Raw genomic sequence first — 11,727 nt, 5'->3', positions numbered from 1 at the left:
TTTGGACGGTCCCAACTGAAATTTTCAGTTTCTGGCAATTCTTCGAACAGAGTTGTATTCATGCACAACAAAAATTATTTCCTGTAAAATTACGCAAATGGACGCCTGGTTTCGGATTTTGGCAAATCTTCAAGAGTATGGTGCTCTCCGAACTTCCTGATGATTTGATAAACCGCAGACTTCGATCGTTTCACAAGCTCGCAAGTGCTTTCTCACAAACAAAAATTTCAGTGCTTTGTCAACAAACTTTTATACACGATAAAATCAGTTTCATCAAATTTGGGTTAAATGTCAACTTTTTATCGTAACATCTACACAGCAAGAAAAAATCGTGTAATTTTAGATCGAAAACGATGCACGAGATCGGAACATCGTTTTTGATCTAATATTCTATCACTGTGTATTTTTAACAAGAATGTAATTTTTGGGGCGTGTAAATTTAGATCGATAACGATGCACGCCAATGGAACCGCCTTTTGCCGTGTAAAAATACACAACGGTGTAAATTAGGATTTTGTTTTGATTGTTTGCCGCTTTTGAAGGTATAAATAGTAAATAATTGAAACACACTTATATCTATTACTGAAGGAATTTATTTTCAAATCGAAGCATAAAAATAAAAAAAAAAAAAGTTCACCCACCATCATGAGCAGTGCCAGGTTTGGATGATGGACTTCATACAGCCTAGGGGCCGTTCACATACCACGTGGACAACTTAGGGGGAGGGGGGGAATATGGAAATGTCCACGCTTGTCCACGGAGAGGGGGGTAGGGGTTTGGGTCATGACCACGTGGACATACTTTCTTCCCAAATTTTTTTTCTAAGGGTGAATAAATATTAAGATGTTTGAATCTTAAAATTACAAAGCTTTTCAGTTTAAGTTTAAACAATTAATAACCACTTGAAAGCAAGTGATAAATATGATAATTTTTAATTTATTTTTTTTTAATTATTTTATATCAGGTAATCCTATTTCTTTTTTTTTTTTTGTTTAAATCAGCCATTCAAATAACAAATAGGCAAAAAGTAGTGTTTCCTAACTGTCAAATGAGATTAAAAAAAAAACAATTTCAAATCTGTCCACGTGGACATCCGGGGAGGGGGGTAGGGGTTTGCCAAATGTCCACGCTTGTCCACGGAGGGGGAGGGGGGTGTCAAAAATCTCATTTTTCTGTCCACGTGGTATCTGAACGGCCCCCTATTATTACCGGTCAGCGTTGTCATCAGTATTCTCCAATCGTGGTTCCACTTCACTGCGTGAATCTGCTGAAATAAAAATAATAATTAGGTTCCACATCTTTCACTTACATAATGACATTTACCTTATCTTTATCCGAATTCCGTGAACTTATTTGTTTTCCTTGGCTTTTTTCATAGTAAATTTTCTTGCCGAACTGATTGGAACTTTTCTGGCTGCTCGGACAAAAACAAACACAAATGCCACAAGTTGAGAATTTCCATTCAATTTTAAACAAACAGATATAATTTTACACTGTTTGTGATATAAATTTCATTGACCGCTTGGTTTTTACATCACAGAATGTAAAATTATATCGAAACAATTTATTTCTATTCTAAAGACTAAATTACATCAAAAGGAGTTGAAAATTACATCTTACATCATTACATCTTATCACAAAATTACACTCGTAAAAAAATAGATCACTCGTGTTTTAGATTCCGTATACTTTTAGAAAATTGTTGCTGTGTAGTTGTCCATTTTATAAAATGAACACTCCTTAGTTCAATTTCTTCCTTTATCGTACCCCCCCCCCTCCCCCCTTTCGAAGTTTCCAAAAAACCGAAGGGCGGAATAAATCAAATTTGAAGTATTTTTTTTTTCATACAAAAATATAAAAACCGAGATCAAAAAAGAAATATTGGAAGATGGGAGTTATTTTACCTTTTATATTCTTGAAAATATTGAAGTTTTCGTTAAAAAAATTACTTAATTTATATCAGGGCCGTAGGCAGAACTTTCTCAGGGGGGGAACGAGGGGGGGGGGTTGTGGGCAAATTTTTTCCTATAACACTATTGCTTGAAAAATGCATATATGAGAGCAAGTTCACTGGTGTTGGAAAAAATTGGTAGAAATATCGACACGTGAAGCAGATTTTGAAAATTTTACCATGCTAAAATGTTTTCAAGATCTTTGGGCGTTGTATTTTTTTACTACACTATTTCTATTTCAGCCGTATGTGAAAGAAATCGAGCTATTTGCATTACAGCATGCGAAAATAGAACACATGTTGTAAAAAAATAGAAGGCCGAACTGAATTGAGGATCTTGAAAGTGTTTTTGCATGGTAAAGTTTTCAATATGTGCCACAAGTGTCAAAATTTCTACCACTTTTTCCCACCACCTTACTCTAACGAATTGTAAAAAAAAATCTGTTACTTCGAGTATCTCATTATTCAGGTTGAGTTTTTTAATATTAAAAGTTAATCATTTAAAACCATTATTTTTGAGCTTTGAAAAATGAATGAAGAATTTTGCAGGCTTCATTTGAAAGAAAAACTTTGGTGAAAATTTATCAATTGTTAAGGAATAAAGGAAAAGATTAAGTTTGGGGTTCAAATCAGATTTATTTTCAACTCTTGTAAACTCGATACATTCTAATTTCGATTTGATTCTTTGTAGATATACAACAACAATATAAAAACCTAATGTTAAATACTAAACCAATAAAATATTTTTCTAAATGAATTTTCCTGAATCTGAACATTAAGTTCAAGTAGATTTAAAAGTTTGAATCAAAATTAAGATTTTTTCCAGAAAGAAATTTTGAACAATAATTTAGATCTTATTTTATAATAGTGATTTCCACCTGTTTGTGTTTTTTAAGCAATTTTAAATTTTTATTCCGAATTTGAATTCTCTTTTTGGGGCGACTGTTTAGTTTACCTTTAGTGGGTTGGTTCTCGGCTTTCAGTCTCAAGTTTTTTAGTAAAAACGACTTTATTTTTACATATCCAACGTTTCGATCCTTATAGGATCTTCATCAGAGACTAAAATTTAAAATTAATTTTACGTCTACTGCATTTAAGTGATTCTTACCGAAAAAGTATTCGTTGTTTTGTCCAGTTCGATACAGCGTATCGTTTACTGCTGGCGGTTTCTGTTCCAAACTATTCTAAAATGTGTTGGATTTTTCGTGTTAGGGACCATTCAAATATTACGTAACGCGTTTAGGTGGGGGAGGGGTGTAGCAGTTTGTTACGGTCAGTGGATTCTGGATAGAAAATCTGAAACGAATGTGTTACGTAGGCGGGAGGGGGGGTTGAAAATGACCAAAAATTGCGTTACGTAATATTTGAACGGTCCCTTAGTTATAATTTTATGGGTGACATACAGTTAAAATTTCTTTTTCTGGGCTATTGTTGATTTCTGCTTTTTCTGAACAAAATACTTGCACTGTGTGCACTATTTTATGTTGTTTTTTAATTTGTGATGTCCTTTGTGGTGTACTCATAGAGTCTGGTTGTTTTTTTTTGTGTTTTTTGTTTTGGTTTCTTTTTACGAGACACTGAAAAATGTTGTTGTATGAAATGTGACATATCTTTTTTTGTTTAATATTAATTATAGACACTATAATTTCATATAGTCTGGCAAAGAGAACGACGGGAGCCAATCGAACTGTCATTCGCGGGAGCAAATCGAGCAAACTTTCTAAATATTGGAAAATCATGGTTGAAGTATTGTGATTCACAAAGCTTTTCTGGCATTCTGTTAACATAAACTAAAGTTATTTTCACTATTTTTTCACCTATAAAACATAATATATTTTTCAAAAGCGTTTTCTAGTTGAAGTGATAAAAATAGCATGTTATTAACGAATCTCAGGAACTATTTTTTATTTTGCATCTAGAGAGAGAGTTATGAAGAGCTTGAACATTATCGTTCAATGCTCGATTGGCTCCGCGCGAATGACAGTTCGATTGGCTCCCGTCATCCTCTTTGCCAGACTATATGAAATTATAGTGTCTATAATATTAATAGTCGATATGGTAGTTTTTATGTGCCAACTTTCTAACATATTTAGTTTGTCTTGATTGTCACCTTTCTCGATAATTTTTACTTTGTCTATATCAAACAGATGATGCATAGCTTCTATTAATGCTGTTTGTCTATTTGCTGTTTGTTGGCGTAGTTGAATGATTGCGTAGTCCTCGTTTGTGTTTCTTTTTTCTCTCGATTCAGCTCGTTGGCTTGCGTTTTATGTTGTAATATTCGTTGTTTTAATTTGACGATTGTAGCTGGCGTTGCATTTATGTTCGTTGTTTTGTATGATTAGCACATGAAACCAATTGCTTCTGGGAGTTTTCCACTCATTCTAACCGTCACATAAAAAAATGAACATGGCAATAACGTTTGCGAATAGAGTAGCTACTCCGTATAAAACCGGACAAAAAACGACAACCTTTTCGGTAAGAATCACTTAGATTCAGCAGAGGTTAAATTAATTTTATAATAAATTTTAGTCTTCGATGATGATCCTATAAAGATCGAAACGTTGGATATGTAAAAACAAAGTCATTTTTACTAAAAAAAAACTTGAGACTGAAAGCCGAGAATCAACCCACTAAAAGAATCTGATTTCTGCATTTTGAAGCTGATTAAAAACTAAGAATTGGTAATTTGAAATCGTTTTTTGAATCCAAACATTCCAAACAAAAATTCCCAAAAATTTTGAACCTAAAAAGGCATTTTATAACAAAATCCTTAACCAGAGATATCTTATTTGAATTTTTAATCTTTAATTTTCTATAAGATTTTTTTATTTAATTATTAATTCATTACTAAAATAGTGAATCAGAATCAAAGTTCCGAATGATGAAACTTTGTTATTTCAATTCTGAATCACCATTATGGAATTTTTTTCATTGTCAATTCTGCCTAAGATTAAGGAGTAAAAATTTCAAATCCAAATCTTAAAAAATTATATAAAAAATAAAAAATTAATAAAGCTGGAACAAATATCAATTTCTTCTTTTGTCACTCATCTCCTTCTCCCTTTCGTAATTTCCTAAAAATCTAAAAGGGGGAATAAATAAAGTTTGAAGTGTTTTATGTAAATTTTGAAAAAAAATTTTGTTCTTCGGACTTTGTGAATTTTTCGAAGAACTTTCCAATTTTTCTATACAATAACTTAAACCAGGGGTGAGCAACCTTTTTAACCAACGGGCCAATTTAAATCTGAAATCCTGTCGGCGGGCCGCACTTAAATTATTTTTTTAATAATTAGCAGAGCTTCGCGTCGTTTTTTACAACTCACGTGTTTATCATAAGAATTTCAACACGACTTTTCAAATATCCGATATTGAAAAGGTACATCACTAATTCTTTGTCATTTTGTAAATTCCCTCAATTTTATTTTAAAGTATTCTTGGCGAACATTCGTTCTTAAACATTCTTGTTAAAATCGATGACTTTCTGGGATTTTTTCACAATTGTCCTTGTGGCTTAGGTCCTCAAAGCTAAGATTTTTTTTCCTCAAATGGTGAACACCCCTTTTTGTAAATTGAATTTGAGCAAGGTTGCCAAAATCATTTAAAAATGCTCAATTTCACATATTTTTAGCAACTAGCTTCAAAACTACATTCCTAATTCTAGTTCAGATTTTTATAATTTTTGATCTTATTCAGATGTCATTGGGATAACTTTGATGCCAGCTAATTCAAGTTGACAAAAAATCGAAAATCGTTCACTCAGACTTTCTTTCGTAATTTTCGTCAATATACAGAAATAAAAATTATTTCACAAGGTTTTGGTTTAATTTTTTTTTGCCAGTATTTGAACAATAACAGAACAAACCTTTTCACCGAATTGGATACAATAATTTAAAAAAAAAAGTCTATTTTTTATCATACAACTTTATTTTTGCTTGAAACGAAAATAATGACTTCACTAACGGGCTTCGAAATTTCTTTGATCATGTGTAGCTTCCGATTTTTTGCTGCTCTTCCTCACTCTTATGGATTTTGCTTTTCAAAGTGGTCAGAGTTAAATAATAAGGAAAAATGTATCCCGAATAAAAAAAAACTCCAACATCACATTATGCCAAAAAGCAATTTGTATTTATGCCTTAAACAGAATATGATAAATGCTTAAAATGCTAGAAAAAAGGTTAACAATCTGAATGATTGTTGGGAAAACGCAGATAAGTGCATATTTGATTTAAGTCATGTAAATTTTCCCAACAATCCATTGTAGAAAAATGTTAAGGCATAAAAATTTGAAAAAAGCTTCGCGGGCCGCACAAAAGGGTCTCGCGGGCCACATGCGGCCCGCGGGCCGCGGGTTGCTCATCCCTGACTTAAACTATTGTCACTGAACGGGCCTAACGTGCCGACAGCATTGAACGCACTCATATAGATGACAGTTCTCAAATTGGGACGATGAGAGAGTGAGAAAAGAGAGTAGCTAATTAAGCGGGAAAGCTAGAAGCAAAACATAGACAAATTGTAAACAAACACAATAGGGGAATTGCGAAACGCAAAAGTTTTTTTTTAAAAGTTGAATTTATCGCCAAACGTTTGTGTACAACTTTGTGCATTAGTACAGCAATGAGCAGAGGTGATATTCACTACATCCCAGCTAAGGTAGGCCAACAGAAACTAGATTTGTACCTTTTTTTAACTTAACGTTATTCGAACGGAGGCTACAGCGCTAACTTGATAATACGGTGGTGCGCAAGTTTATTGAACGGCAAAGGACCCAGCGAAGGTGAGAAATATTTAGAGAACTTATTGAAGCTCGTTCTAAATGTACGTTTTGAAAGTTCAGGTGAAAAACTCAGGCACAAAGCTGAAAAGTTCAGACAAAAGGTTACGAATTGAAAAGCCACTAAACGTAAGATAGAAAAACAACAATTTCATAATGATTTGTTAATCGAATTGTACCCGTAGGAATTTAAAACTCGCCCAACTTCGAACGAATAAAGGAGTGTTACAAATTCGGAAATTACAACTATATTTATTCATCCCTTCGGGATTTTCCGAAAAATCGAAAGAGAAGGGGGAAGATGTGTTGACAAAATAAGAACTTGATATTTGTTCCGGCCTTAGTACCTAAGTAATAGGTTTAACCGCAGAGAACAAGCACACGAGCTCAAACAAAAAATATTCAGAAGTGTGCTTCAAATTTCAGTAGAATTTACACCTAACATTTTTCAAAATCCAGTACAATTCAATTGTTATAAGAAATATCCAATACTTTCTTTTTATTTTTGCAGCTTTTCATAAATTCATCATCAATCAAAATGGTTGGAAACTACTATCTGTTTCTTCTGGTTAAAAACCATAACACTGAAGAGTATTTTTCGGTATTGTAACTCGTTGCAAAACTCGATTTTTTTATCACTTGTCGTAATCATCCAACTCGACATGCCTCGTTGCATAAAAGTAGAATTTTGCTGAAACAATCTTCTTTTTGCAACTTCCATTTTCTGTAAATTGAATTAGGTCACTGCTGTAAATACAGTTCCTCAAATTCTGTTACCTTTGACAAAGAAAGTCATGACAAAAATATGCAACAATTAAATTCTTTTTTTTTCTGATGCGAAATCCATTGATGTATGTATGTAGATTAGGGTGGCAGCCAAATGGGTTTATGCAAGTTTGATGCATACAGACTTAGGTCCAATTTGTTTAAATAAGTTGAAAATTTCACACTTGCCAACACCAGCCAAAGTGACCAAATAAGGATATCAAATTATTCCTAATTTGTTATTGAACTGGATAGGAAGGATATCATGTAAACCAAAAATTCATTAATTTTTCAGTTGGTCAAAAAAATGACTATATTAAAAATTTATTAAAAAGGGCTTTGAAATGTTTAATATAAGTAAAAATAATGAGTTGTTTTAAAATATTCTGAAATGATAATGCAATATTAACGAAAGATAATCAAAATTTTAGCAAAATATAGCGAGGATCGATTTCTTTCAAGTATCGAACAGTCCTAACAGTTCTTCAAAATCTAAAAGCATCGTGCACTAAGCTCTGATGAAAGTCCAACTTAAGCTTTACTTTTTAGTACAAGTGCAAATCTACTACCACCAAATTAAGTTTGATGGAGCCGCGTGGTTGTTGCTTTTCACTTTCCTGAACATGTGAAAAGGAGACGAAAAAGCTTCATTGATAACGGTAGAGAACAGCATTATTGGTGCCACTGTTTAAATAACTTATACCTATTGAAAGATTTCGGCGTCCTGAATTCAAATCATCCGTCAGATTTCGACTATCACTTCTAACTTTAACGATATGTTCTGTAAATTATTTAAATTGATCATGCCTGAGTAAAATCGATCTTTGACATCTGATGATCGCACAAATATAAATTGAAAATAAAACTGATTTTGAATCTATTTTATTTCCTACATTTACATCAACGATACAGATTTGACCTTAATATTTTTGTTTCAGAGATAAAACGCTTCGAAATATTTAATTCTACAATTGAAAAAATTACAACAATTTCTGACATCTTTTAAAAAAGTTTATATTCAAGTAGGGTAAATGATCTTGAGCGGAACCATTTTGTACTGTCAACAACTTTAATAGCTCCCTTTCCTATTCTTTGTGTAACTGTGAAAACTTCAATTGAATTTCATCTTTAAAGATTTTCAAGTTCAAAAATTTATGTTTTCACTTAAATAATAAAAACTTAGCCTTCCAAATTTTTCCCCACGTGGACTTTTTCTACCTTTCCCTACGGCTACAAGTGAAACCCTAAATACGTCAAGTCCTGAAAATTTCTTCCAAACTCAACTAAACCAAAAGTTGAAAAGATTTAAAGATCTGCAAGGAATATTAAAAAATTCGAAATAAGTTCGTATTTGAATACAATATTGAAATAAAAAACTTATCGTAATATCCATACATGCTTTCGGCAACACTATAAATAAAATAGCTTTGTCGTGAAGATGTGTTTTCTACGTATGTTTGAATGTGAAAAAAAAGCCATATTTATTTCCGTGTTAATAGTTTCGAAATTTTTTTTCAAGCATTTTATATAATCTTCTTTTATATTTTTAATCAGTAATAAAATATGGATATAATTGAAATGATTTTTTTTTTCAATTTATCTGTTTTTAAAGAATATCAAATAGTTTTCACTAATATATTTACATTAATTTGAGAGCTGAGCTTAGATAAACCTAATATAATAATTCACTAATATATTTACATTAATTTACATAACTGAAATTAATTTATTTCTTTGTTATATTTTTAACAAAATACAATAAAAAAAATTCTGTTACGACCTTTTATTAGCCGTTATTCAGTGTCATAGAAAAATAAGGTGTTGAAAAAAGAAGAAATTTTGCCAATTTCTGGCTTTTTTATCTTATCATTTTCAATACTTTCTGCATATAATTCAAGTCTATATAAGTAAATATAGAATATAAATAATATATACTTCACCGGGTGTTGATGTGCTGCTGATGATGCTGCTGGTCACCCATGATGCAAATCAAAGCAAATTTGACAAAAAATAAATTGAAATTTTTCAACTTCAAATATTTTTCATTATTCTTATTAGACGTGAAATTTCCTTTTTCCATAAGACCCTCTTATTAAAATCAACAACCTGTCATTGAGTTAGGTTTTCATCTGAAAAATTCATTTGCGTCATAATACAATCATATGGATTAAAAAGATTTTTCTTATGGCGCTAGTCCATAAGAGAATCTTGTGGCACACATAATTATATTTTTCTGAGTGTATGTAAATTCTAGCTATCGATCCAAGAGTAATTGTGGCCTGAGCGCCACCTGAACTTCCTTGAATATATATGGCTAACTCTTCCACTCACTGAGCATTTCAAAAAGTTTATCTCCATTTTTGCAAAAAGTACAAGTTCAAAAAATTAGAAAAATACTGAAATAGGGGTACTGATGAATAAGAAAGCTGTTCATATACCTGTTTGCAATTAAATGTATGTTATTGTATATTGCCCTGAAATAGTTTAGATAGAACATTGAAATGATGATCACATTAAGGAATCCAGTTATTTAAGGAAATTAATTTTTTAAGCTTGAGCTTGCTATAAACTACGGTCCACCTGCGACCTATAAGGAAATTGATTTTTTGAGTAATTAAAGTAAAAAATTAATGGTATTATTTGAAATAATTGATAATTTTTAAAAACATCCCTCACTAAACAGCTACGAATGAGTTACTGAGAAAAATGTTAAATTTCATGATTAACACCAAAAACATGCCTCACAAAAAGTTGAATACCGTCAACTGGGGCAACATGCAACACTTTTCAACTTCAATGGCTTCTAAAATCTTAATGCTTACAGATGAGCATACCTGTTGTATATCAAAAGTTTTAAGGTTGATGGGACACCAAACTGACGTTGTCAGAAAAATTATTGGTTTTACCAATTATTTTTATATTTATAAAAACATGCAATTTTCACCCTACTAAGAAAAAGGGGTAAGTTGCAACAAACTCTGTAAATAATGAAAAATCAAATGAAAACGTTTGAAAATTTATAGTTTTTGATACATTTGTGATGTCATAACGCATAATGCACCAATTGCAGTAATTTTTGGTTTTGTTCGAATTAAATTTTCTATTTTTTCTGTCAAAAATATTTTTAAGAAAAAAGTGTTAATCTGCTGCATACATTTAGGGGTAAAAAATACTACAAAATATTCTTTTAGCTTAAATCATTTAAATAAATCTTAGGATGGATGAAATTTAAATGTTAACGAACGCATAATGCAAAACAATCACATCCCAGCATATGGAAACGCGATTTATGAGATTTAGTTCTGATTTGCATTTTGTTGCCTTTTGCCCCAGACAGCTAACTGAATTATAAAAATATTTGTTTAAAAGAATGGTGATTGTCCGAGAAATATTTATACACCACCAGTGTTGGTATAGGATAATGAAAGCAATATAAAATTTGAAGGTGGTATCATTAAGCCAATCCGTCATACTAGGTAAAGTTTTTCACGCCATCGAAAAATGTGAAAATTTGTACATTTATTGATCGATTTTTTAAATTTTTTATGACAATCAAAAACTACAAAAACTCTTTCGCGATGTTAAAAACTATGTCATCATCAATTTGTTATTATTTAATGATAACTTTATTACAGTATATTGAAATAAAAATTGAATGAGTATTGTGGCATACAAATGTTGTATCTAACCCTGCTTTTGCATGTTGCCCCGTTTGACGGTAACTTCTTCATTAGCAAGTATTAGCAACTACTTTCTGTTTTTTCAAAAAGTAGTTCGATACAGATTTGGCTGAAAAACTATACTTTAAGATGTTGAAGTTGGGGAAATCATTGATTTTTTCGATCAAATTATTCTTGCTGTAACTAGGACAATATATTTTGTAAATTTAATATGTTCAAAGTTAATAAAAATTCATGAAATTTCAAAAAAATTAATTTATTTTGTTAACGTTTATTTTGAACAGATTATTTTCTACAAAGCGAAAAAAATCTCTCTTATCATTTCCTCATTTTTCAAAAATTATTGACCCTAATTTCCCATACTAAGTAAGCTGCTCAAAAAATCAAATTTTTCAAAATCTTTGATAGATTTGAGATGGGCTATCAATCTCGTTTCCAAAAATATAAATAAGGAAAATTTTATCCGAGAAATGATAAATGAGATTTTGAGGGATGGGAAATTAGAAATTGTTTTCTTTTTCCACCCGATTTACATACACACGCATAGTAGAGTGCCC

Source organism: Uranotaenia lowii, chromosome 3 (assembly GCF_029784155.1).
Source record: "Uranotaenia lowii strain MFRU-FL chromosome 3, ASM2978415v1, whole genome shotgun sequence".
Taxonomy (NCBI): Eukaryota; Metazoa; Arthropoda; class Insecta; order Diptera; family Culicidae; genus Uranotaenia; species Uranotaenia lowii.
The sequence above is the reverse complement of the archived record's forward strand: the minus strand, read 5'-3'. Positions refer to the sequence as shown.